This window comes from Condylura cristata, unplaced genomic scaffold (genome assembly GCF_000260355.1).
Source record: "Condylura cristata isolate star-nosed mole 26May11 unplaced genomic scaffold, ConCri1.0 scaffold00018, whole genome shotgun sequence".
In the NCBI taxonomy this organism is placed as follows: Eukaryota; Metazoa; Chordata; class Mammalia; order Eulipotyphla; family Talpidae; genus Condylura; species Condylura cristata.
In genome coordinates, this window is record NW_004567119.1 from 38,654,596 (window position 1) to 38,677,325 (window position 22,730).

The 22,730-nt window shown below is 57.2% G+C and overlaps 1 protein-coding gene across 3 annotated transcripts in view; it reads right to left on the bottom strand.

The window, feature by feature from the left end:
* Positions 1–22,730, bottom strand: part of SYT2 (synaptotagmin II) — a 95,856-nt gene that overhangs the window by 16,353 nt on the left and 56,773 nt on the right. Inside the window, exon 1 of one of the 3 annotated variants that reach the window (XM_004685514.2) lies at positions 6,659–6,694. The exons of the other annotated variants lie outside the window; for them this stretch is intronic. The gene's annotated coding sequence lies outside the window, so the exon portion shown is untranslated. Of the gene's footprint in view, positions 1–6,658; positions 6,695–22,730 lie in introns of those variants that run through there. 3 annotated transcript variants of the gene reach the window in all.

The window sequence follows — 22,730 nt, forward strand, 5'->3', positions numbered from 1 at the left end:
TTTCACTTTCAGATTGTTTATTGCTAATGTAAACAACTACAACAGGTTTGTGTGTCTTGTATCTTCCAGTTCGCTAAACTTTTTTTTTTTTTTTAGCTCTAATGGGGTATGCGGGCTCCTTCGGATTTTCTTTAATATAAGGCCATGGAAAAGGAGGTAGTTCCCCACCTTTCATTCCATGCTGGATGCCGGATGCCTTTTCTTCTTTTTCTTCTTTCATTGCCCTGGCAGAAGCCCCCCATACAAGACCAAACTAAAGTAGTGAAGGCGGGCATTCAATGTATCTTTTTCCAAATCTTGGGGGAAATCTTCAGTCTCTCGCCATTAAATATAACATGAGCTGTGTGCTTTATAGATGCCATTATCAGAGCTAGCCCTGTGATCCTCCCTCCAACCTGGCCGTGGCTTGGCAGTCCTGCCCCTGACTCGGTACACGGCTTCCAAATCCACCTCACCCTCCCAGCCCCCCTCACCCCCCACAGTGGGGAGGCAGCGCAGCCTGGAGAGAGGCTGAGTGTGGCTTCCAGGCAAGCCCTCCGCTTTCCAGATGACTCCGAGCAGGTCTCCTTCTGAAACTTGATTTCCTCATATAAAAGCTGTAGAAAATCGGGCCCTCCCTGGTGGCGCAGCGGGTTAAAGCACAGCACTGAGAAACTAAAGCCACTTCCGCATGAGTTCGATCCCCGCCTGCCCTGGAGGTGACCACATGGCGCGGCAGACCTCTCCTGACCCACCCGCTGCTCCCCTCAGCAGTGTACTTCGTCGATCTGCCTGTTCTGCTCCCCACTCTGTCTCTGGTGAATCCTCTCACCCTCCGCATCTCTGGCCTGTACCCCAGTTCTGTATGTACAAATAAATAAATAAATAAATAAATAAATTTTAAAAAGCTGTAGAAAATCATCCCTACTTTTCAAAACTGTTGTGAAAATGTAAAGAATAGATGTGATTGTTCCTGGCACACAGATGACACTCAATCATGTGGGTCAGATGTGAATCTGAGCGGTGTTTATTAAAGCCCCTTCGAAGAGGCCAGCAAGTGACGTCAGCACGATGGAGGGGTCCGAGTGCCTGATCGCAAGAGCGGAGCACCCAAAGACCACAGTAGCACCCAAAGATCACAGGGTAAGTGACCAACCCGGAGGGACCCCTAGGAGCAAGGCAGCAAGGGGAAGAGGCGCCTTAGAGGCCTTGAGGTCCAAGAAAAGGGAGCAGGGCCTATTCTGGCCCCGGGACCAGCAAGGATTTCTAAGCTGGGACGTGGCCTGCTGTGCTGTAAGTGGGGCCTTGGGAAGTCAGCACCACGGGAGTGGAGGGGGCCGGCTGGGGGCCAGGAGAGGAGAGCCCAGCCAGAGATGATAAGGACTCAGACCAGGGAAGGGAGTGGGGTAAGGAGAGCATAGAGAAAAGGGAGCCAACGTGAGAGACGCTCCTGCCTCCATTCGACAGGTATCGATTGAGATCCTACAAGCTTCCCAGATAGAGGATATTAATGACACATAAAGGAATGCGAACGTGTGTTTGAGAGGAAGGCCTCAAAGGAGAGCTGCTCAGCGGTGGGAGAGCTTGTCATGGGCATGAGTGACCTAACACGGATGAACTCCTGGAGATGAGCTGGGAAGTAGCTCCAGCAAACTCTGTGGGCCCCAGCAAGGAATTGTGCCTCTTTCTCCTCATAACGGGGAGTGGTGGAGGTCTGAAGGAAGGTTGGAGGCAATGAGCACAGGTTTAGATTTTGAATTTTTCACTTGGGCTGCAGTGAGTAGAAAGAGCTGCACAGAGCGTGAGCCCAGAGGGAAGTGGTGAGAGTGCAAAGCAGTTAATAAAGCAGGTTTCATCCTCCCTGCAGCCATAAAAAAACAAGATGCTGCTCCTGGGAGTCGCCAGGGGGAACATCACACAGATGCAGGAGGGAACGCAGCACTGGCCATAAAGCAGTGTCTCTGGGCCTGGCCGCCGTGACGGCCCTTCTCCACCACCAACAGGCAGCACCAGCGTTGCCCAGACGGTGAGGGAAACATGAGGACGCTCGGGGTGGGGGCGGGGGGGGTTTGGGCCGGGTGCCAGGACCGCAGCCTTACGGCCCCGGGTTCTCAGGCCAAGGGCCTGGGTCCCCCTTGGCTCCTGCCCTGTTCTCAGTGTCTTACCTGCACTTCGACCCAGGTGTCTGCAAAATCCTCAAGCCCCCTCATGTGTTTTCCAAAGTTAGACTCGAGAGTCTGGCTATAGCTTCCTATCTGGAACCTCCTATGCGCTCCTTTGAACTTAATCTCCACACTGCAGCCAGACCCATTAACTTAAAACCCTGCAGGGGCTGCTCATCCCACAGAGAACAAACCCCCGGCCACTCCCCAAATGTGCTTTCTGTCACCCTGTGCTCTCACTCACTCCGCCTCATGACGCCTCCTTGCTGGTGGCCACAAACTCACCAAACAAACCACGAGAGCACACTGTTGCCCTGACTCTCTCTCTGGGGAGGAGTCACCCCCCCAAAAAAAAAAAAGTATCCCTGACCTCCCTGAGCCTCCCTGAGCCTGTTCTGTCTTCACCCCCCATGATGGCCCATCTTACCAATAATTTTCCCCCAATTCAAAGCGCCAGTCCAGGGGAGACCCCCATATGAACGGCATGTCTATGGCCCCCAAGCTCGACGCTGAATGGAAGGCTGACATGGAGGAGCGAGGCCTCAGGAGGCGGCCCCCCATGAACGGGGGCAGCGCCCCTGGAGGAGGTGGCCTGGGGGCTGTCTGCCCTCTCCTCCTCCCGCCTCGTGTCTAGAACCAAACCGACCTTGCCAGGCACCTTGACCCCAGACTCCCCGTCCCCAGAACTGCGAGAGAGGCACTTCTGTAGCAGTCAGCGGCCTGGTTTATACTGCTTGCAGCTGCGCTGGCAGGGACCCTCGCTGGCCTTCTCTCCAGTGCCCAGGCCAGCGGGCAGCTGAGTGGACAGCGCAGGCCCTGCATGTCAGGGAACCCCCCATGCCTGACCTTTGGGATGGAGAAGCTTCACACCCCTGTTCATTCTTCTGCTCAGCCTTCCCCTGCCCTCTGCTGGCTGGTTCCCATCTTAAATTTCACCAGCCAGCCAGCGAGGCCTGCCCCTTCCTTCCCCAGAGGCCCGTCTCCCCTTCCCTCGGCCATGCCACCATGCGGTCTTCCTCCCACCCTCCACTGTGGCTCCGCCCCAGCACTCCTTAGAAGTGGCTCTTTGCAGACTTACAAGTGGCCTCAGGGTCACTAGACCCAGGGGACATTTCTATTCTGGCCCTACTTGGCCTCCCCCTTGACCCCTGCCCCTCTTTCCCCTTGAGAAGCACTCTGGTTTTCATCCTAATTCTCATTACTCCTTCAGTGGCCCCGAAGCCTGCCGGACAGGACAGCCTTCTCTTCTCGGCAACCGGGACCCCAGGTGACCTCTCCCTCGGTCTAGCCTCAGCCTAGCTGGGGACGGTCACGGCCCGGCTCGCTGCTAAGTTCCAGACCCAGAGGCCCACCGGCCTTCCACACGGCCATGCTGCCCCTCGTCCCTCCTCTTGCTCATCTTCAGTGAGCTCTGCCGTGTCACCAAAGTGATCTTCGTGAAACGTGTCTGGGCAAGTCACGACAGGAAAGCCGAACGTCACTACGAGGAGAAACCCTGCATGTGACTTCCAGGCTTGTGATCTTTACCCACCGTCAGCCCCAGCCCGTCTCTCCCTCCAGGGCTCCTAGCATCACCCACCTGTGCCTCTTATCTTTCTTCTCCTAATTACCGTGTTACACTTCCCAGCCCCCAACTCTGGACTTTGGCACAGGCAGTACCTCCCTCAAGCCCCCCTTCAACTGCCGGCATATGGTCCTTAGTTGAAATGGCCTCTCCTCCAGGAAGCCTTCCTGAGCACCCCCAAAGCCAGACCAACACCCTAGCTGCTCACGTCCCAGCCCCACATCCCAACTGCTCGCCCTGGGGCGCCAGGCAGGGGGTGGTCCAGTAGGTCAGGAGCCAGGCCCAGCCCCCGCTGAGTTATTTGAATGAAGCTGCATTGGCAGTCTCACTCATGCGCTGACACAGTCTGACTGCTGTTGACTGTAAGCGGTTGAGTACTTGCAGCAGAGAGGAAACGGCCTGCAAAGCCTGGACTGTTTACTCCCTGTCCTTCAGGGAATGCTGACCCGCCCTGGCCAAGCAGTCTGTCCGGAACGTACCGGCCGCCAATAAACACGCACTGAGTGAGTGAAGAAGCAAAAGAGCAGGTGTCCCTTCACCATGGCGCGCAGGACGTCACTTCAGATGACACCGAGGCCCTCGGACATGTCCTTGCCGTCACGCGGGGCAGGCCAGGCCTTCCCACAGGCCGCACGCAGTTGCTCTGGGGTGGCTGGGCTGAGCCCTGGGCAGCGCACAAGGACAGGTTGGGAGGCCTGGGTGCATGTGATGAGACTCCAAGGGGTGGGGTGCACTGGCAGCTCAGAGGACTGCCCCCCTTCTTTCACCTGGCCTTGGCCTGTGGGGGGCCAGGCCTGCATCTCCTGAGCTCTGGGGTGGTTTCTTTGATCCTCATGATTCTGACCTGTCAAAATGGAGCTGAGGCTCTCAATGCCTTGAGCTGAGGCTGTGATTAGGGAGATGTCGCGGGGAGACCCGTACCCTTCCTGCAGCGGGCACCGTCAGGCACGGCAGATGCAGCATGGCCGTCTTCCCAAGGCTGCGTCCGGGATTGCTGTTCCGTTCCCGCTCTGCCGACTCCTGACGTGACTGGTGACCCCTAGTCACCAAGCTCCCCTGGCTTCCAGCATCAGAGCTTTAAATGTACCCACAGGGGACTCAGCCCTGGCCCTTTCTCCCCAGACAGGTTAGGAGACAAGAACAGTGGGAGGAAAAGCCGGGTCCTTGGGGATTTATAGGCCTCTGTTGAGACTCAGCTTCAGATGTGAGGAACGCAGCCAGCTGGAAGGGTTGAGGATAATAAATGATTTGGGGTTCCAGGGCTCCTCTGTCTGATCAGCATGGCCCCAGCAGGAAAGTGTTGCACGGCCCTGTGACTAAGGGGAGGGAGCAGGGAGGGGCCAGGGTCAAGGTCTGAAGTGGGCAGGGCCTGGGGGGGCATGAAATCTGGGAAAGGGAGAAGAAAGGGTCTCTCAGGGGCATCCAGAACCCTGCCAGGGCACCCTGTCCCCAAAGCCTACCCCAGGGGACCGAGGTGTGGCCCAGAGGCACAGGGAAGAAGCTCCCTCGTGCACTCCGATGCCGGGGTCAGCAGCCATGCTCTGGAAAAGCAGTGACTCGCCAGTGGTAAAAGCTCAAGACCAGGGCCCTCCCTGGTGGAGCAGCGGGTTAAAGCACAGCACTAAGAAGCTAAAGCACTTCAGCATGTGTTCGATCCCTGCCCCGGAGGTGACCACATGGCGCAGCAGACCTCTGCTCACCTGCTCACTGCTCCCCTTCAGCAGTGGGCTTCATCGATCTGCCTGTTCTGCTCCCCACTCTGTTTTGAGTGAATCCTCTCACCACCCCTGCACCTCTGGCCTGAACCCCAGTTCTGGATGCATAAATAAATAAATCTTAAAAAAAAAGTTCAAGACCAGTTGTTGGATGTAAAGTCAGCCTCCAAAGGCTCTGTTGGCCTGGAAGGAGCCCCCCACTTGCTTCCACTGGCCCCCATGCTGCCAGGGGAACCCGCAGTACCAGTATGGTCACCACAGCTGTGTCGCCTGCCCAGAGACAGAGTCCACTGGCTGAACTGCCCAAAGATCACATCTCAATTCAAGCCTGATCTGCCTGAGTTCAAGCCTGTTCTTCCCCATGTCTCTATCTCCCAGGAGACCCGTGGAGGGTCCCCAGGCCTCAGGGAGAGCTCAGGAAAGGGGGTCTCCAATAGTGAGAAATGCCGGGGGGACTGGGATGACAGGGGAGGGCAAAGAAAGCCTCCTGGCTGCTGTCCCTCTGTCTGGCCACGCAGGAAGCACTCTTGGCTCGTCCTCTCGCCTCACAACGTAGGTCTCACCTCTGGGCTACACTCAAAAAGCCCTGACTACCTGCCACAACCCTCTGCAGGTAGTCCTCAGGTTACCTGCCTTTGAAAAGCAAAGAAATGGTCATTTCAATCGAGCTCTGCTGTTCACCTCCAGCTGCTTCAGGGCTGGAGCTGCAGGTCCAGAAAGGGTTAGGGTGGGCTGGCCAGAAGCCACGGGCCTGGCCCTAACAGGAAGCAGGACAGAGGGGCACTAAGAAGGAGGCGTGGTCCTCTCTGGTGGCTCAAGCTGGCTGCAGCTGCTTCAGTGCGAGTTCAAGCCCCAGCCCTGGAGTGACCCACATGACATGGCAGACCTCTCCTGACCCGCCCGCTGCTCCCCTCAGCAGTGGACTTCGTTGATCTGCCTGTCCTGCTTCCCGCTCTGTCTCTGGTGAGTCCTTTCACTGCCTCTGTACTCTGGCCTGTACCCCAGTTCTGTATGCATAAATAAATAAATAAATCTTTTTTAGAAAAGAGACACATTAACGGGGTGCCTTTCAGTGAGCATCTGTCTGGAGGCCCGACCGCCCCTTAACTCCAAACACCCAGTGGGCTCAGAACTGAGCTACAATTCTTGGATCCACACGTAAGGGAGAACCATCAACCATAGTCGAGTAGAACACAGGGAATTCAGAGGTGGAGGTGGCGGGAGATGGCTTCACTCACACAGGCGCAGAAGTTCTAGGCCGTTCTGCCTCTAGAGCCTTGGCTCTGCGCATGGACAGCCCTGAGGACCACCAGGGAGGCCACGTGCTCCAGCACCTCGCTGTGAAGATAAGAGACGACCTTGAGAGCATCGGTGAAAATGTCAGTGTGCACCAGAGTAAGCACAGTGTCGGGAGAGGGTGAGCAGGTGTGTTGTGTGTATGGAGTCTGGAAAGCTCTGCAAGATGCAAAAGGACTTGGCGGCATTAGCTGTGTCAGGAAAGGAATGGCTGGTTTGAGTCCCATAAATATACCTGCCTGTCCGCCCCTCCTCCACCCCCCCTCAGAGTGCCTCTGAATGGGAGATTGCAAAAGAAAACAAAAGACGAGGTTTGCACAGCTCAACAGGAATCACCCACAGGCCCCCACTGCAGGGTGAAGGCCCTAGAGATCTCTGTCCTCACCCAAAGCCCTCGCCTTACCGCTTCCCTGTCCTGAAGTGCCCGGAAGTTCCGGCCTCTCCTCCTGCAGGCTTCCCCATGTTCTCCCTGGCCCCCACATCAGAACTGAAGTTCGAGCCTCGTCCCCCTCCTAAGCACAGGCGCCAGGAGCCGGGCCGGGAACCACGCGCTTCTGTGGACAATCCCGCACAGGCCTGGCCTCCATTAATGCAGATAATGGAGAGCTAACTAGACACAACTTCTTTCATCTTTCCCCGCTTTGTATTTGCAGAAGCCAAGTAATGAGATGGAAATAGGTTAACCAGTAAGATCCCTCTCACTGAAGCTGGCGGGCTGAAGAAAAGCAAATATTAAGGGAAAGCTTCTGTCATTTCTTTTTGTACCACTGCTCCACCCCAACTTTTGGTTCGAGGAGGCAGAGGACAGTTTTAATGAATTTTCTATATAACTTTGAAAATAAAACACCCATTTTTGTGTGTTCCTTCAGCATCAACTTTGGGGTGCTTGCTTGTCTCTACCTGGGGCACGGTTGCTGCACCCCCATACAGAATCAGAGCCTCTTCTGAGCAGTGGCTCTGGGGAAGTAGCCACAGCTCCCAAGGGCTGGAAAGTCCTCCCTGTGTCTAACTTGAGTCTCTCCTGCTGCAGTGGCTCATTTATCCCCTGGTGCATCTAGTCTGACATAGCAAAGAAGACGGGGCGGAGACACGGCCCTGGGGCTCAGAATCTGGCCTGGGGTGGAGCCAGTTCCCATGGCAGCTGTGTGTCTGCTCGCTGGGCCTCCACTCCCACAGCCAGGTGAGCCTGCTCTGTCTTCGGCTTCACTGGCCTGCAGGAATCCAGAGAGGCGCTGCACACCTGCTAGGAGCAGGCCTCACTGAGCCTCCCTGAGTCTGGGATATTCCTAAGTACCCACAATTAACACCCTGAACTTGTGAGAGCTGACGGAACCCTGCTGACAATTCCGGTGCAAAACCCTTCTTTGAAAAATGAAGAAATCAAGGCTCTCCAAGGCACACGGGCAGAGCTGCCCTGGTCTCGCCACTCCACCCCTGCACACTCCACCGGGTCCTGCATCTGTGGCTAAGGGCTCAGAGGTACAGTGGTGAGGGGCAGGGAGACCCCAGTCAGTCTAGGTCCTTGGGCACCCTGCCTTCTGCCACCCCAGTCAGGACTCAACTTGAATCAGTATGAGGAACCCCATACCCCAGAGGAGAGGAGCTGGGGCCCAGATCAGGAGTGAATGAGCACGCAACACTCCAGGGGAAAGCTGTCCAGCCATAGACCACCCCCAAGCAGCCTACTGGGGGTGCCCACTGCTGCCTGTCCAGGAGTGCCCCTCGGGCCCTTGACCCACTAACCTCTTCCTCCCCCAACTCAGGATCCTGGGGCTTCATCCAGAATTCCCCACTGCGCGGCAACCCCCAATGTCCAAGAGGCACTTAACCAAGAAGCTAAGTCTTCACAAGCTGGGCCCTCCCTGGTGGTGCAATGGGTACACAGCACTGTGAAGCTATCACAGCCACTGCAGCACAAGTTCGATCCCCAGCCAGGGAGCTGACCCACATGGCCCAGCAGACCTCTCCTATCTCTCCTGCTGCTCCCCTAAACAGTGTATTTCAGTAGATCTGTCTGTTCTGCTCCCCACTCTGTCTCTGGTGAATCCTCTCAACCCCCCCACCTCTGGCCTGGTGAATCCTCTCAGCTCCCCACACCTCTGTACCCCAGTTCTGTGTGAATCAATAAATAAATGTTTGTTTAAAAAGTCTTCACATGCTGAGTATCAGGATAGTTGAAAGAAGGCCAGGAAGACCAGGAGACCCCAAGTGGGTGACCACCAGGTGTGAATCACAGACCCCGGCAGCCCTGAGGCTGCTGAGGGAAAGGGGTAGGCGCAGAGCTCTGCCCTCAGAGCAGTGGGCCTCGTGGCGCATGGGGCTCCAGCCAGGGTGTGAGGGCAGGCCCAGGGCAGCTGGCGCCTCTGCCTGTCATGTCAGGCAGGGCGCTCAGATCCAGGCAGCTGGAAGAAGAGGAGCCCTGTGTGGCCGCGTCAGAGGGCCCTGGGCCCTGCCATGTGGGGAGCACAGTTCCGCCCCTGAACACAGCCTTGTTATCCTTCACACCACACGCACATCTTCATTTTGAGCTGAAACCATTAAAAATTGATACATCTTCTCCCTGACTAAGCGTTACAAGTTTTGAACATGCTAGCTTGGCTCAGCACAGTCCACCAAGGGGCCAGAGGCGTCAGAGGTGTGCAGGAGAGCAAATGCCTCCTCACTCCTCATGTGTATGAGTGTGTGTGAGCATGTGAAAGTGTGTGAGCGTGTGTGAGCATGTGAGAGCATGTCTGAGCGTGTGTATATGAGAGTATGTGAGCGTGTGTGAGCATGTGAGAGCATGTGTGAGTGTGCTGTGAGCATGTGAGAGCATGTCTGAGCATGTGTATGTGAGAGTATGTGAGCAGGTGTGTGAGAACATGTGTGAGCATGTGTGGGCATGTGAGCATGTGTGTATGAGAGAGTGTGTGTGAGAGCATGTGAGCATGTGAGAACATGTGTGGGCATGTGATCATGTGTGGGCATGTGAGCATATGAGCATTGTGTGTGAGCATGTGAGAGCATGTGTGGACTGTGAGCATGTGAGAGCAGGTGTGGACATGTGAGCGTGTGAGGGCGTGTGAGCATGTGAGAACATGTGTGAGCGTGTGAGCATGTGTGGGCGTGTGAGCTTGTGTGAGAGTGTGTGTGAGCGTGTGTGTGAACATGTGTGACCGTGTGTGCGGGCTGGTAAGAGTGTTTGTGTGAGCGTGAGCATGTGTGGGTGTGACTGTGGTGTGTAGGGTGAGTGCATGTGTGTGAGTGTGTGTGGAGTAAACACATGTGCTGTGTGTGTGAGTCAGTGTGGGTGTGATGTACGTATGCAAAGTGTGAGGATGTCGCGTGTGTGAGGGAGGTGAGGAGTACAGTGTCTGAGACAACGGCGTGTGTAACGTGCAAAACACGAGTGTGTGACTGTGTCCATGAGTGTGTGAGCGTAGGGGGGCGGGGGGTGTTTTGTGGGTGGTTGGGGAGAGGGCGGGGTTGGTAGAGCGTGAGCTGAGGCTGGTGCCAGCGGCCTGGGAGCCCTCCAGGAAGGAAGCCAGAAACACCGGCCCTTGCTCCCAGCCCCGTGGCTTCTGGGGCCCAGCTCCGAGGGAGGTGCCCACTGTCCTGGCGCAGCCCCCGTCCACCTCCTCACCAGCAGGGTGAGGCCCTCTGCGGTGGGCAGCCCAGCCCGGCGGCTGACCGTGCGCCCCAAGTCAATGCTCACACCCCGGAAAGGCGGCGATGGCTCCTCCAGAAGTCTGGAGCGGGGGGAAGCTCCATTAGCCGCGTGATGGAGCAGAGCATCAGGGCCAGCGGTGTCTGCTAGCCGGCAGGCCGGGCGCAGCCTGCTCTGCGCGGCCCAGACCCAGCGAGAGCCTGGAGCGGCAGCGACGGGCGGTGGCCGGGGACCAGCGGGCGGCGCGCGTGGGCGGCAGCACGGGCGCCGTGGACAGGTGTGTGCACAGCGTGTGCATCGGGGGGCTAGGCGAAGGCTAAGGAAGGGAGAACTGGGGGTCTGGGGCCACAGCACTGGTCCGGGAAGCTGGGTGATAGCTAAGGACCTGCGATTGGCACGAACTCCAGCCTGGGTCACTTTCCAACCACAGAGCCTGGGTGCTGGGGGAGACCAGCGCCCCCTATCATCTCCTGCCAGCCCCTCGGGGAGGGACACTTCTGCCCCAAAGGGGGCATGAGGCCAGGAGGCCTAGTTTCCCTCCCTTCCTTCTGCCCTTTGGAGAGTGGCCTCCCCACTGAGGGGGCTGGAGCGCAGCAGGCCTGGGAGTGGAGCTGACGCTGGCCTGGGCTACCCTGGTGGAGGGGTTCACATCTTGGGTATCACTTCTTCCGAGGCAAACAGAAGGCAAGGTGCCTGGCCCACGGGCGAGCGGAGCTGCCACAGGGCGGACCCCAAATGCTGTGTTTTCCCTTCCTGGGCTCTTCTCAGCAGCTGACCATATGCATAAGGTCACGCTGACCATATGCATAAGGTCAGTCCCTGCTGCCCAGAATGAGGCCCACGGTGCCCGCCAAACCAGGGACTCTGGGAAGCTGCCCCAGGTATGCGGTGGGCATACCTGAGGCCCCAAGGCCTGGGTCTCCTTCCCACACCTGTCAGCTGAGCCTGAAGCAGAGATCTGAGGTGGGGTTACCCATGTGAACCCTCCAGCTCTGCCCTCACTCCACTGGGTTCCCTGCTCCCACAGGGAGAAAAGAGACCCCAAAGCTGGAAGCACATCTGTCAAAGCCAGACCCCCGCCCGGGGCCGGCGCAATCATCCATCTGGGGTGGGCGGGCCTGCTGTCTGAGGCTACTCAACAAGAGGGAGATAAATGGGCAGCCTGTCTGCAGGTTTCCCCTTGGGGAAGGGGGACCAGGGCAGCCCGGCCCCTCCAGAGACCACGGGCTGCAGAAGGGTACGGAAACCACTTTCCTAATTGATGAGCGGTTGTCCGCCCTAGCCAACCTTGAAAATTACCCCTGGCATGTTTCACTGTTCAAAAACCCACTCTTTCACCTGATCCGCTTTCAGGCCCCCCCTCCCCAAGCCCCACGCCAGTCTCCCTGCTAGCGCCGAGAACACGAGATGAATAAGGAAGACTCAAGCCCATCCTCAGGCCGCTCAGCGGGGAGACGGCAGGCTCAGCCTTCGTGGAAATGGAGCTGCTGGACTTGCCCAAGGCCTCGCTGTGAGCAGAGCCCCGGCTCCTGGCTCTGGGCTCTCCCGCCCAACACACAGCCCCCGCTGGCCAGGGGGTGGAGGAGGGGCCTCAGGGAGGCACTGGGCCCTGAGGGGACAGAAATCCTCACCGAGGCCCTACTCAGTGCCAACACAGCACTTCGTCTCATGTGTTGTTGTGCCCATTTTATAGATGAGGAGACTGAGGCCACCAGGTACCATCGTGGTTAACCAGTCACGTGAGTGCAGTTCCCCCTTCCCTGCAGACAGAAAGTGCTACACCCTCAGGGAGCTGGGAGCTGGGGCGTCAGGAGATGTCTGGGGAGCCAGCACCTGAGGAGGGGGTGGCTGTGGAGGACACAGTCTGTTCCCCCACATCTGTGAGAGCCTCCCTCTCCTGCTGGACAGGCTCCAGGGGAAAAGATGTGCCATGCACTCTGCAGACCGAGGTGCCCATTCCCGCCACTGCCTCTGACAGCCCATGGTCTTCGGAAGCTAAAGTGGGTCATGTAAGTCCCAGGGGCACAATTACAGTCGCCAAAGAAGCCAACTGTCTCCTGCCTGACCTGGGGGCCAGGACAGACATGGGAAATAGTGGGTGGGAGCGGCAAACCGCCTCCTCCACCCATTCACAGGCTGGTGGAGGGCAGAGATGGGGGCGAGCTTCAAATAGGAAAGTCCCAATTTGGAATCTCACTTGCAAAGCTCACAGCAGCCCTGCCCAGGGAAAGGAGCCAGGGCAAGCCACCAGCGCAGACCCAGAGGGGGCCGGCCAGGCCCAGCTCCTGGCCTGGGGCTGCAGTTGACCACGTGACTGGGCCGGGCTGGACTTCCACGCTTGCTTCTAGAAGGATGAACAGCAATGAGGACGGCATCCGCCTGGTCGGGCTGGAGGCTGGGGGATAATGTGTGTAGAGAACGCCATGATGTCCACAGAGGCCCTGGGAGTGGGCCCACACAGTGGGGGTAGAGGGGGAGACCCCCTCACTACCCTGCAGTGGCTGGGGTCACAACCATTTATGGGCTTCCCGAAGACAACAGCTGCTCTTAAACCTCTTCCACCCATGCCCTCAGCTCCAGCCCGGCTGGTCTTCGAGGCTCCACCCAGGGCCCAGTCCTCTCCCTGGGCTCGGCAGTGTCTCCTCCCTGCCTGTGTCCAGATGCTGCCAAGCCCCTCGCCCACCTGCAGCCGGCCCCCCCAAGTCCTCACACTGTCCCCCGCCCAAGCTGGGCGGTGGCTCAATGCTGGACTCCCCCACCTCCGAAGTCAGCAGGCTCTGGCCACTCTGCCTCTGGCTGCCACCCCCATTCTGGGATGACAGAACTGGGAAGTGGTGAGGCCAGGATGCCCAGACAAGCCAAGCACACCCCAGCTGGACCCCAGCCAAGCCAGAGGGCTGCCAGAGAGTGCCAGTGTCCAGTGGAGAGTCCCCTCCAGCGGGGAGGGGAGTGGGCTGCTGGGCTGCTCAGGAGAGGGGACCTGGGAGTTCCCAGCACAGGTAGGGGGTGCTGGGAGCGCAGAGAAGAGCCGGAGCCAGAACAGCAGCATTTAGAAGATTCCTGGACACAGCAGAGATGCAAGGGGGAGTGAGGAACGGCATGGATGGGCAAGCCAGGGAGACAAGAAGCCTGGAGATGGGTGGACAGTGCCTGGGACAAGCCCGGGGAGCCTCAGGGGACTGTCTTTGGCCTCGGCACAGGGGCATATACTGACGAGTTGCCCACATTGATGAATCTAAGTAATCCCAATCAAAAAGAACTTGCATGGGCCCTCCCTGGAAGCGCAAGGAGTGAAAGCACAGCACTGTGAAGCTAGCGCAGCTGCTTCAGCACGAGTTCGATCCCCGGCCCCGAAGGTGACCCACATGGCGCGCCAGACCTCTCCTGACCACCCACTGTTCCCCTCAGCAGTGGACTTCTCAATCTGCCTGTCTCTGGTGAATCCTCTCACTTCCCCCACACCTTTGCCTATAGCCTATAAATAAATAAATCTTTTTAAAAAAGAACGTGCAGAGGGAAGAGCTGCGAGCTGGCTGCAGTCAGTGCTACATCTAGGCCTGTAGGGAGAAACATGGCCAGCCACTCAGCCACTGAGCTGCCAGCTGCTGCCCTGAATGACAGGTGCTCCTGCTGAGACCAGGGGCAGAGGCCCAGAGAGCCAGGGAGCATGTCCCTGGAAGCCTTCCTGGAAGAGGTGCGCTGAACCAAGGAGTTAGGGGAGACTGGAGTGGGCTTGGAAGGGGCAGCCACGCCAGGCAACAGACAGATCTGGCAGGGATGGCCTAGACAAGGGGCTGGCAATTTCCAAACAAGAAGGGACCCATCACCACCAGCAGCCTAGAAGGTGCAGGGCTAAATGCTGGTGCCGACTGGTGCTGCTGGCTGGAGAGAAGCCACCTTCTGGGCCCTGCCCAACGAGCCTGTCCTAGGCAGGGAGGCAGAGGTCTCCAGGCTTTTCACTGGAGCTGAAGCATCATCTACAGTGCCCCAAACATTCCAGAAGCCTCTTCCTGTCCCCTCCCCCCACCAGAGTGAACCCACATGACCCCAGCCTCCCTGCCCTGAGCTAGAGGAGGGGGCAAAGGATCACCCCCTTCTCAAGACTACTGCACCCTGAAGACCCAACGGACAAAGCTCCTCCACCCACACAGGCCACATTCTGCACCTTTCTGAAGGGCCACAGAGTAGTTTCCCCTCTGAGAGCCAGAGGGGAGCAGCGGCTGCCTAGGAGCTGAGTTAGTGGGAGGAACCTGGTTCCCAACACAATCAGCAAACCCTCAGGCTTGGGGAGTTCCCCTAAGTAGGTGCCTGTCTTCAGCTCCAGAAGTCTCAGGGGCTCCAGCCACCCTCGGGGATGGCCCGGAACCAGAATCCTCAGTGGTTCTCATCAGACCCTCATCCCAGTAGCTGGCCATCTGTGGGGGGACCAGCACGGAGCCACTTCCCTAGAGCTGTCTAGCCCAGAATGTCCAGTTTGCTGTCAGTGTGTGAACTCCTCACACACTTGAAGCAGGAAGGACTTCAGGCCTCTTCCTCCCTTTTTTCTAAGGAGAAAAAACCCACTCTTCATGGTGACCCGCACCCCCTCGCAGTCTCAGGGGCAAGGGCCACAGCTCATCTGTCCCCGGCCTGGAGGTGCTGCAGGTCCTCACAGGACCCCCTCTGTGACTTGCAGCTGTGTCCGGCAGAAGACTGCATCATCGGGCTCAAAAGATGGGTGATTTTTTGCATTGTCAGCACGTGCAAAAATTCCAAGTGAAATCAGGTAATGAGCTGCCTGTCCTTGGGGTTATTCAAGCTGAGGTCAGACTACTAGACCACTACTGAAGGGATGCCACGGAGGGGACCCAGGTGAGGGACACAGCATCAGTCCAGATGGATATCAAGCCCCGGGTGAACCCTGCGCATCTTGGCCTGATATCTCCCTCCCTCGCTGTCAATGGCCTGGCAAGGCCCTGCCAGCCTGCTGCTGAGAAGTTCATTCTTCAGAAAAAACTGCCACCCAGTTAGGTGGGGGTTCTCTTTATAACATCACTGCTCCCGCAGGAATGGCTTGGGATGTTAAAATTAAATATAACATAGAGACCAGATTGAGAATTCCCTGAGCAGACAAAACCATCTCAGCCACCCCTGACAAAACTGGATCTACTTTATTTCATGAACATAAGAAAAATTTAGATTATTTCTTATAAATGCCTCTGATAATCCTAGCAGGAACTTCGGTCACCTTCCTTCAGTAGTATGAGACAATCATGTTTAACCCACCCCCTGTGCCCGGAAGCCCCCGTGGTAAGAGCAGTCAGCGGGGTGAAGGGCTTTCTGCTCCCCACCTTTCCAGCCGCCCAGTCACCTCGCCTCTTGGCCACAGTCTTTGAATACAAAAGCCCCTGTTTTGCAAGCTGTTCTGATACACACAATAAGCTCTTACTAAATACACTGCATTGATTTTGGTTTTCTGGGGTTTTGACAGGGTCAGGGTGGGGTGGAGGGAGCGAGACAGAGGCAGCTGGGGAGAAGGGGGACAGTCTCCGAGAACCGGAGTCCACTGTTGCCAGCCATCTCCACTGCCTCTGTCCCCATCCCCGGGAAGGGGAACAGCCCAGCCCTGGCTTCTGATTGGGGGACAAGAGGGGGTTGTCAAGTGAAAAAGGAGCCCCGCTCAGCTCTCTGAGGTTTATTAGAGAAAAAGGTGAATGTTGAAGAGAGTCATGGCAGGCAGCTCATTAAGCCCACGGAGCTTAAAAATAGAGACCTGGTGGGGGAGGGGAGCTGGGGACGGCAATTCTAGCTCGTCATACCAGGAACAGCAAACCCTGCGAGGCTGCAGCCACCCCCAGGGGAAGGAAGGTGCCTGGCCACTAAGCAATCTCTCTGGGGAGGCTCAGCTGAGACGACAGGACTGGAGGAGAGGTTCAGGGGTACCCTGTTTGGTGCAGGGCACAGGGACAAGACCAACAAATTCTCTGGAAGTTTCGGAGCCTACCTGCCCAGAGACAGTCCACTGGGTTCCTCTGGGCGTGGACAGCCCATCCTCTCCCCAGTGTCCTTTCCGCCACCTCTCCTGTCCATCTAGAACACAGGCCTGGGACAAGACAGGCTTTCCTTGAATCCTCCCACTGCCACCTACCAGCTTGGTGACCTTGGAAAAGTCACTTCCCTACCCTGAACATGTTTCTTCTTCCATGAAATAGACAGTGGGGGCTAAACTCACCCTCCTCTGTGATGTCCTTGCACAGACGTGATGTGGGGCACACTAGAGGCTCTGCCCGGCAGGTTACAGGTGCAGGGTGCTGAACAAAGGGAGGACCCGGGAGGAGGATGCAGAAGGTGGCGTGCAGGATGGACAGCGGAGAGAGGCTGAGACTGCCTGGCGGATGCTGCCAGGTTAGGCATGGAGGGTGCGCGTGATGCTCTCACTGCAGGGGGGCGGAGATGTGAACTAGGGGTACCACTGGCTCAAGTACTGAGCCAGACACAGAGTCAGCTAACACTTACTGGGCACCTACTGTGTGCTCAGCGCATTCCAGTAAGCGGTCCCAGGGCCAGAACTAGGGCCAGACACCAGAAGCCAGCCGGGTGTCCATGGGCGTCACGGCTGCAGGACTCCAGGGAGCAGGGCTCCAGGTGTGGAGGGAAACCAAGGAAGAGTGGGAGGTATGTAGGTAAAATGACTCTTTCCTGGCTTCGATCACAGCAGAAGGTCCCCGGGGCAGGACAAGGCTCTATGATGGATGAGACACCACAGTGGGTGTCTCCCCAACCCATCGCCCACCCAGCTCCATCCTGCTCCGCACTGGTGAGCGAAGAAGGGTTTACCTGAGGCTCTAGGTAGCTCCTGGGGTGCTCAGGATGAGGGGAGACTCACACAGACTGCACAGAACTCACAGAGGAGGTAAGAGCTGGAAGGAACCTAAGAATCACTCCAGCCCCTTCCAGAACAACAGGAAAACAAGGGCTAGAGATGGGGAATCAGTGTCCAAGTCAGCAAGACTCAGAGGAGGATCTGGGGCGCTTTCCACTGCACTGCACCCCCTCCCCTTGAAGAGTCATTGTCTTGCCTCTTCAAGCCACACTGGGAACCGAACTAGGGCTCAGAAGGACACAAGATGTTCCTAAAGCCACACGGCATGACAGAGAGAAACGCAGGGTGTCTGGTCATCATTCCCAGGATGCACCTTTGTTTACTGAGCAGTTAGTGAAGGCAGCAGGGAGCTGAGAACACTCTCAAGCCTCATCTCCTTTAAACCTTACCCTTGGCAACAGGGGGTGTAAGACTGTCAAGTTCAAGTTAGCTGAATGTCCTTGAGCACGTGAGTGTCCTCAATTCTGTCAAATGGGAATGACACTAGTAGCTAGCTCATAGAGTATGGGGATAATTAGAGGCGATCGTCTGTGTAAATTAGAATAGGGCTTTAAAAATAAATATATCGGCCCTCCCTGGTGGCGCAGCGGGTTAAAGCACAGCACTAAGTAGCTAAAGCCACTTCAGCATGAGTTCGATCCCCGCCTGCCCCGGAGGAGATCCACATGGAGCGACAGACCTCTCCTGACCCGCCCGCTGCTCCCCTCAGCAGTGTACTTGTCAGTCGGCCTCTTCTGCTCCCCTCTCTGTCTCTCGTGAAGCCTCTCACCGCCCCTGCACCTCTGGCCTGTACCCTAGTTCTGTAAGCATAAACAAATAAATCTTTAAAAATAAATAAATAAGTGTATCATTTGACCTAGCAATCCCACTCCTGGGTATGTATCCAAGAGAAATGAAAACATATATTCTCTCATAAAGCTTCACATGAAAGTTTAGTAGCATTATTCATCATAGGCTACCCGAGACCCAAATGTCTCACAACAGAGGAAGGGCTGTTAATGGTGGTATATCCAGACAGTGGACTATTACTTAACCATAAAGAAGAAGTAAATTACAGAGGCCTGCCACACCTTGGACAAGCCTGGAACTCATTACAGTGAGTCAAACCAGACGCAATGGCCACATATTATAGGATTCTACTTACAGAAAACATCAGAAGAGACAAATACAAAGCCAGAAATTAAAGTAGCCACCGGATAGAGCTTGGGGGAAGGAAGACTAGGGAATGACTTGGGGGTGAATAAAAATCAGATGGCTGCACCACTCTGTGGACATACACATCACTGAACTGTGGACTCTGAAAGAGTGAATTGTTGGTTGTGAATTGAGATGCAATAAATCTTTCCTTAAGCAAAAAAAAAAAAAAAAGATACCTTTATAAAGGAAGGCGTATCCATCACAATTTAGAGATGAAGGTGATAAGGCTGGAGGATACCCAGCAGTTGCTGGGTATCAGCAGTGACTTTGTTTGATTGCACCCCAAGTCCAGGGCTAGCCCTAAGACCTAGTCCAGCCTGGACTTGTGGAAACAGCTCTGTCCTTGAAGACCTGAGCGAAGCCTCTGCACCCTTTCACGATGAGTTGTCTCTTCAACTTCCTGAGGGATGAAGTTCAGGAGACTTTGAGGTCAAGGTCAAGATCAAGATGGGCACCAAAAGCCCACTGCTTCTTCTCTAGCCAGTGCCCGGCACCTTCTTTGGAAGCCCAGGGGACGGAGCAGATGAAACATGGTCGACTCTAGGGCATGAGCTCATGGCTGAATTTGGGGTGACCTTGGCATTGCAACCTCATCTCTGGGGTTCTCGGCAAAATGATATTTGGGAAGAGGCTCTGAGGAAGGCCCCAGAGCTGACATTTCCAAGACGCTCTGAAATCGAGTGGCCTCCCCTCTCCGTGCCTGCTACTCATCCAGACGACCAGCCAGGAGGGTTAAGCATCTCTCAGCTGCTGGCTGGGGGCAAGTGCAACCGGTCACCCCTGTGGGCCTTAGCAGAAGACCTTGACAATGAGACCCTTAGCCTGCCATCACCCTAGTACTGTCAGCAGGTCAGGCTGGCGCTACCTCCCACCCCAAGTAGGAGGCGGGCCAGGGGAAGACAGGAGCACCGTCAACCTTAACCTTAACTGGCCCGTGGGAAAGGTGCTGAACGTGACATTGAGTCTGAGCCCTGCTGCTGGGCAGCCCTCTGCAGGACAGATTGTCTGGCGGACAGTGGTAAGAAGGAAGGGGCTCACACTTGCCAGCCCAGGGAAGGCACCACCAGTCTGTCCCAGGCTCCCAGCCGGAGTGTGCCAGCTGGGAGATATCCCCCACCCTCCTGCTCTCTGCTTCTATGCTGGCCTGTGTCCAAAGTTGTTCCTGCCCTCCCCGCTGAGGAGCAAAGCCCACTGCAGCCAGACAAGGAAGAGCAGGCCCTGGAAGAGAGCAGATTCAGCCCAGAGCCGCCCAAAGGGCCTCATGTCACCACAGGAAGCAAAGGCCAGGGCCTCCACCCGGAAGCCGGCACATTCCACAGGGAGCACCCCCAGGCCTGTGACGTTGCCAGACCATCATTCACTTCGCCTGATGACCAGGTCATCTTGGGAGAGGTGAGGGCCACTGGCATCTTCCTCTCCCCCATCAGATGGGGACAGCATCAGAGAAAGGAAGGAACAGGCTGCCCAGGGCCCTGGACAGTGACGTAGGGATGAAATTACTGGGTTCCAGATCCTTCTCATCAAGTACAGTAGCATGTCCCTGTCTCACCCTCTCCCAGCTTGGGTGCCGATTGTCCTCTACAAAACGCCGCTGTTTTAAGAAACAGCGTAGTAACAGTGGCTACCCTTCCTCAGCACCGCAGCTCATATAAAGATGAAGCCGTTCCCTCCTCAGACCAACCCGGCACGTTTTATTTCCATCTTTAAGATGGAAATAAACTGAGCCACCAGGTCAAAGTCAAAATCTCACAGGAATTGGGATCTGAGCCAGGCAACCTGGCCCTGGCGTCTGAGCTCTGAATCACCCTACAGGCATGCTAAGCAAGCCCCTCTGGGGTCCTACTCCGGACCCCAGCAGAAGTGGGCGAGGGTCCTGGGGACAGGGACCCTGCTGCACTGTACTCTTCCCTGGGGGCCACGTACTGGGGGACGGGCTGCAGCCTGCCTGAGCACAGCCATGCCCTCCAGCCCCACCTCCGCCCAGCAGCGGGGAGCAGACTGAGGGCAGGCCGGGAGCTGGCCACCTGGGTGTGTCTGAGGTGGCAGCAGCTGTGGGTGGTGCTCTTACCCAGGGGGCTGGTCACCCGGCAGCCTCTCTGGGGGGTAAAGGGGGAGAAGGGCTGCCCGAGGGGTGCCAGGCCTAGGGTCCTCTTCCTCTCCCTCTCCTAGGCCCGCTTAGTCACTCAGCCAGAGCTCCCCCAAGCCCACATGGGAACAAAGCTTGCCCCCTAAGTTGGGAGGTCCCCCTGGGTATCTGGTATCCAGAAATTGCCAGCCTGCAGCCCATCTGGGGGCGTGGGATCAAGTTCCAATTTGGTGGCAGCCTTGAGCTCCAGGCGTAACACGGAGGCCTCTTCAGGGGCCCACTCCCGGGAGAGGAGGGGATCCCACCCACCGTCCCCCACCTACTGGATCCCCAAGCTGGCCGCTCTCACCACAGGAAGTCCGTCTTGGAACCTCAGCCCGGCCCTCCTGCCGAAGCACAGCCCCTCCGCTGGCTGGCACCCGGGCACCGGGCACCAGCAGCCTCCTGCTTCCAATCGCACCCTTTGTTAAGCTAAGATAATTCCAGGAGCAGCAGCACAGCCCTCACGAGGCCATTAAAGCAGCGGCAGCTGTCAGGGTTCAAGAATTTCATCTCAGTGGAGGAAAGGCTGTGGACTCTGGCCCGCCTCCCCCTCCCCACCATGCTCCCCAACATCAGGACCTGGAAGCAGGATGCAAAGAAAAATGGAAACAACAAAACAAAGGCACTGGACGCAGGCCCTCCTGACTGGCCTAGGGCTCCCGCACTGGACACAGGCCCTCCTGCCCAGCTTAGGGCTCCCACACGGGGCGCGGGCCCTCCTGACCGGCCTACGGCTTCCGCACTGGATGCAGGCCTTCCTGACTGGCCTAGGGCTCCCGCACTGGACGCAGGCCTTCCTGACTGGCCTAGGGCTCCCGCACTGGACGCAGGCCCTCCTGACCGGCCTACGGCTTCCGCACTGGATGCAGGCCCTTCTGACCGGCCTAGGGCTTCCAAACTGGACGCAGGCTCTCCTGACTGGCCGGCTCCCCCGGGCTCAGGCCAGGCCGGGAAGCGGCCTCTGAGGTCCTGCCCAGCCCTGCCTGAGCTGCTCAAAGGGCCATCTGCTCCAAGGCCCTGCAAAGCCTCAGAGGTCCCACTTCTCCTGGGAGCTGGAGGCCGGGGGCGTGTCAGCGCCAAACAATAAGGCAAATTTATTAGGGGCCAGGGCCAAGCAGCCGGAGCAGGCCAGGCTGCACAGGGTTACTCAGCGGGGCAAATCCGTATTGTCCTTAGAAGTCAAAAGCTGATGGGGGGCCCCACGTCCTGCAACCTTTCTTTGCAGAATCACTCCCACCCCCTCATCCCAAGTCAGACTTATCCCCATGCTTTGCCGCTGGGCAAATATTGACTTTCTTTCACTCAGTGTTGCCTTCAGATGAGTGGGGACTGCTGGCTAGCTATTGTCTCCCCCACACTGAGGGCAAGGCAGGCTGTCAACCCAGTGGCTCCAAGCAGTGGTGGGGGGTTCGGGGGAGCTGGCAGTAGCACCCCAGAGAAGAAACTCAAGGCTTGGAAATCGTATTTCTGCATTTCTGTCTTCTCTTTTGTTCTTCTGTCCTTGTCCCCTTGTGCAAGCCCCGGAAGGCCCATTCTGGTGCCCCATGGCGCGTCTGACCACCCACAGGCACTCTAGCCTGTCTGGCATGGTAACCTCAGGCTGCTCCTTTCATTCTCTCGTCCCCCAGGGTTCTAATCTGCAGAATGGGAATGTTGGCTTTGACCTTGGCGTCCAGGTTAGGAAGTTCCTTCTGTCGGCGAGACGTGTCTTTTTGGCCGTGGTCAGGCATTCTGCCTTGTGCTCAGAGGTCCGAAGACCTGGGCCATGACTGCTGCTTAAGGGGCGTTTGGGAGGAGCCCAGGACCGGGGTGGGGGAGCACCACACAGGAGCAGCCCCGCTGCAGTGCTTCAGGGCCTGCGACCCTGGGCAAGGCGCTTCTCTTCCCGATTCTCCCCAAAGTCAAGATCAGAGACTACTAGAGATGATCCCTAAGACCCCTTCGGCACCCCTGTGGCAGCAAGGCCTTTTCCCCAAGACCTCACTTTCTGCCCTGTCCCTACGACTGACCTTGAATGGAGGGCTGTCACGACTCTGTCTTGTGTTCCCTCACCACAGGGAGCTCTGTTAGCCTCTGTGCTGCTCTTTGAAAGAGTCAAAGACTCAGGCTCGGCCTTCGACCCTCTCTCTTCCCCCCACCCTACTCCGCTACCAGCCACGACACTGACCAGCACATGCAAAC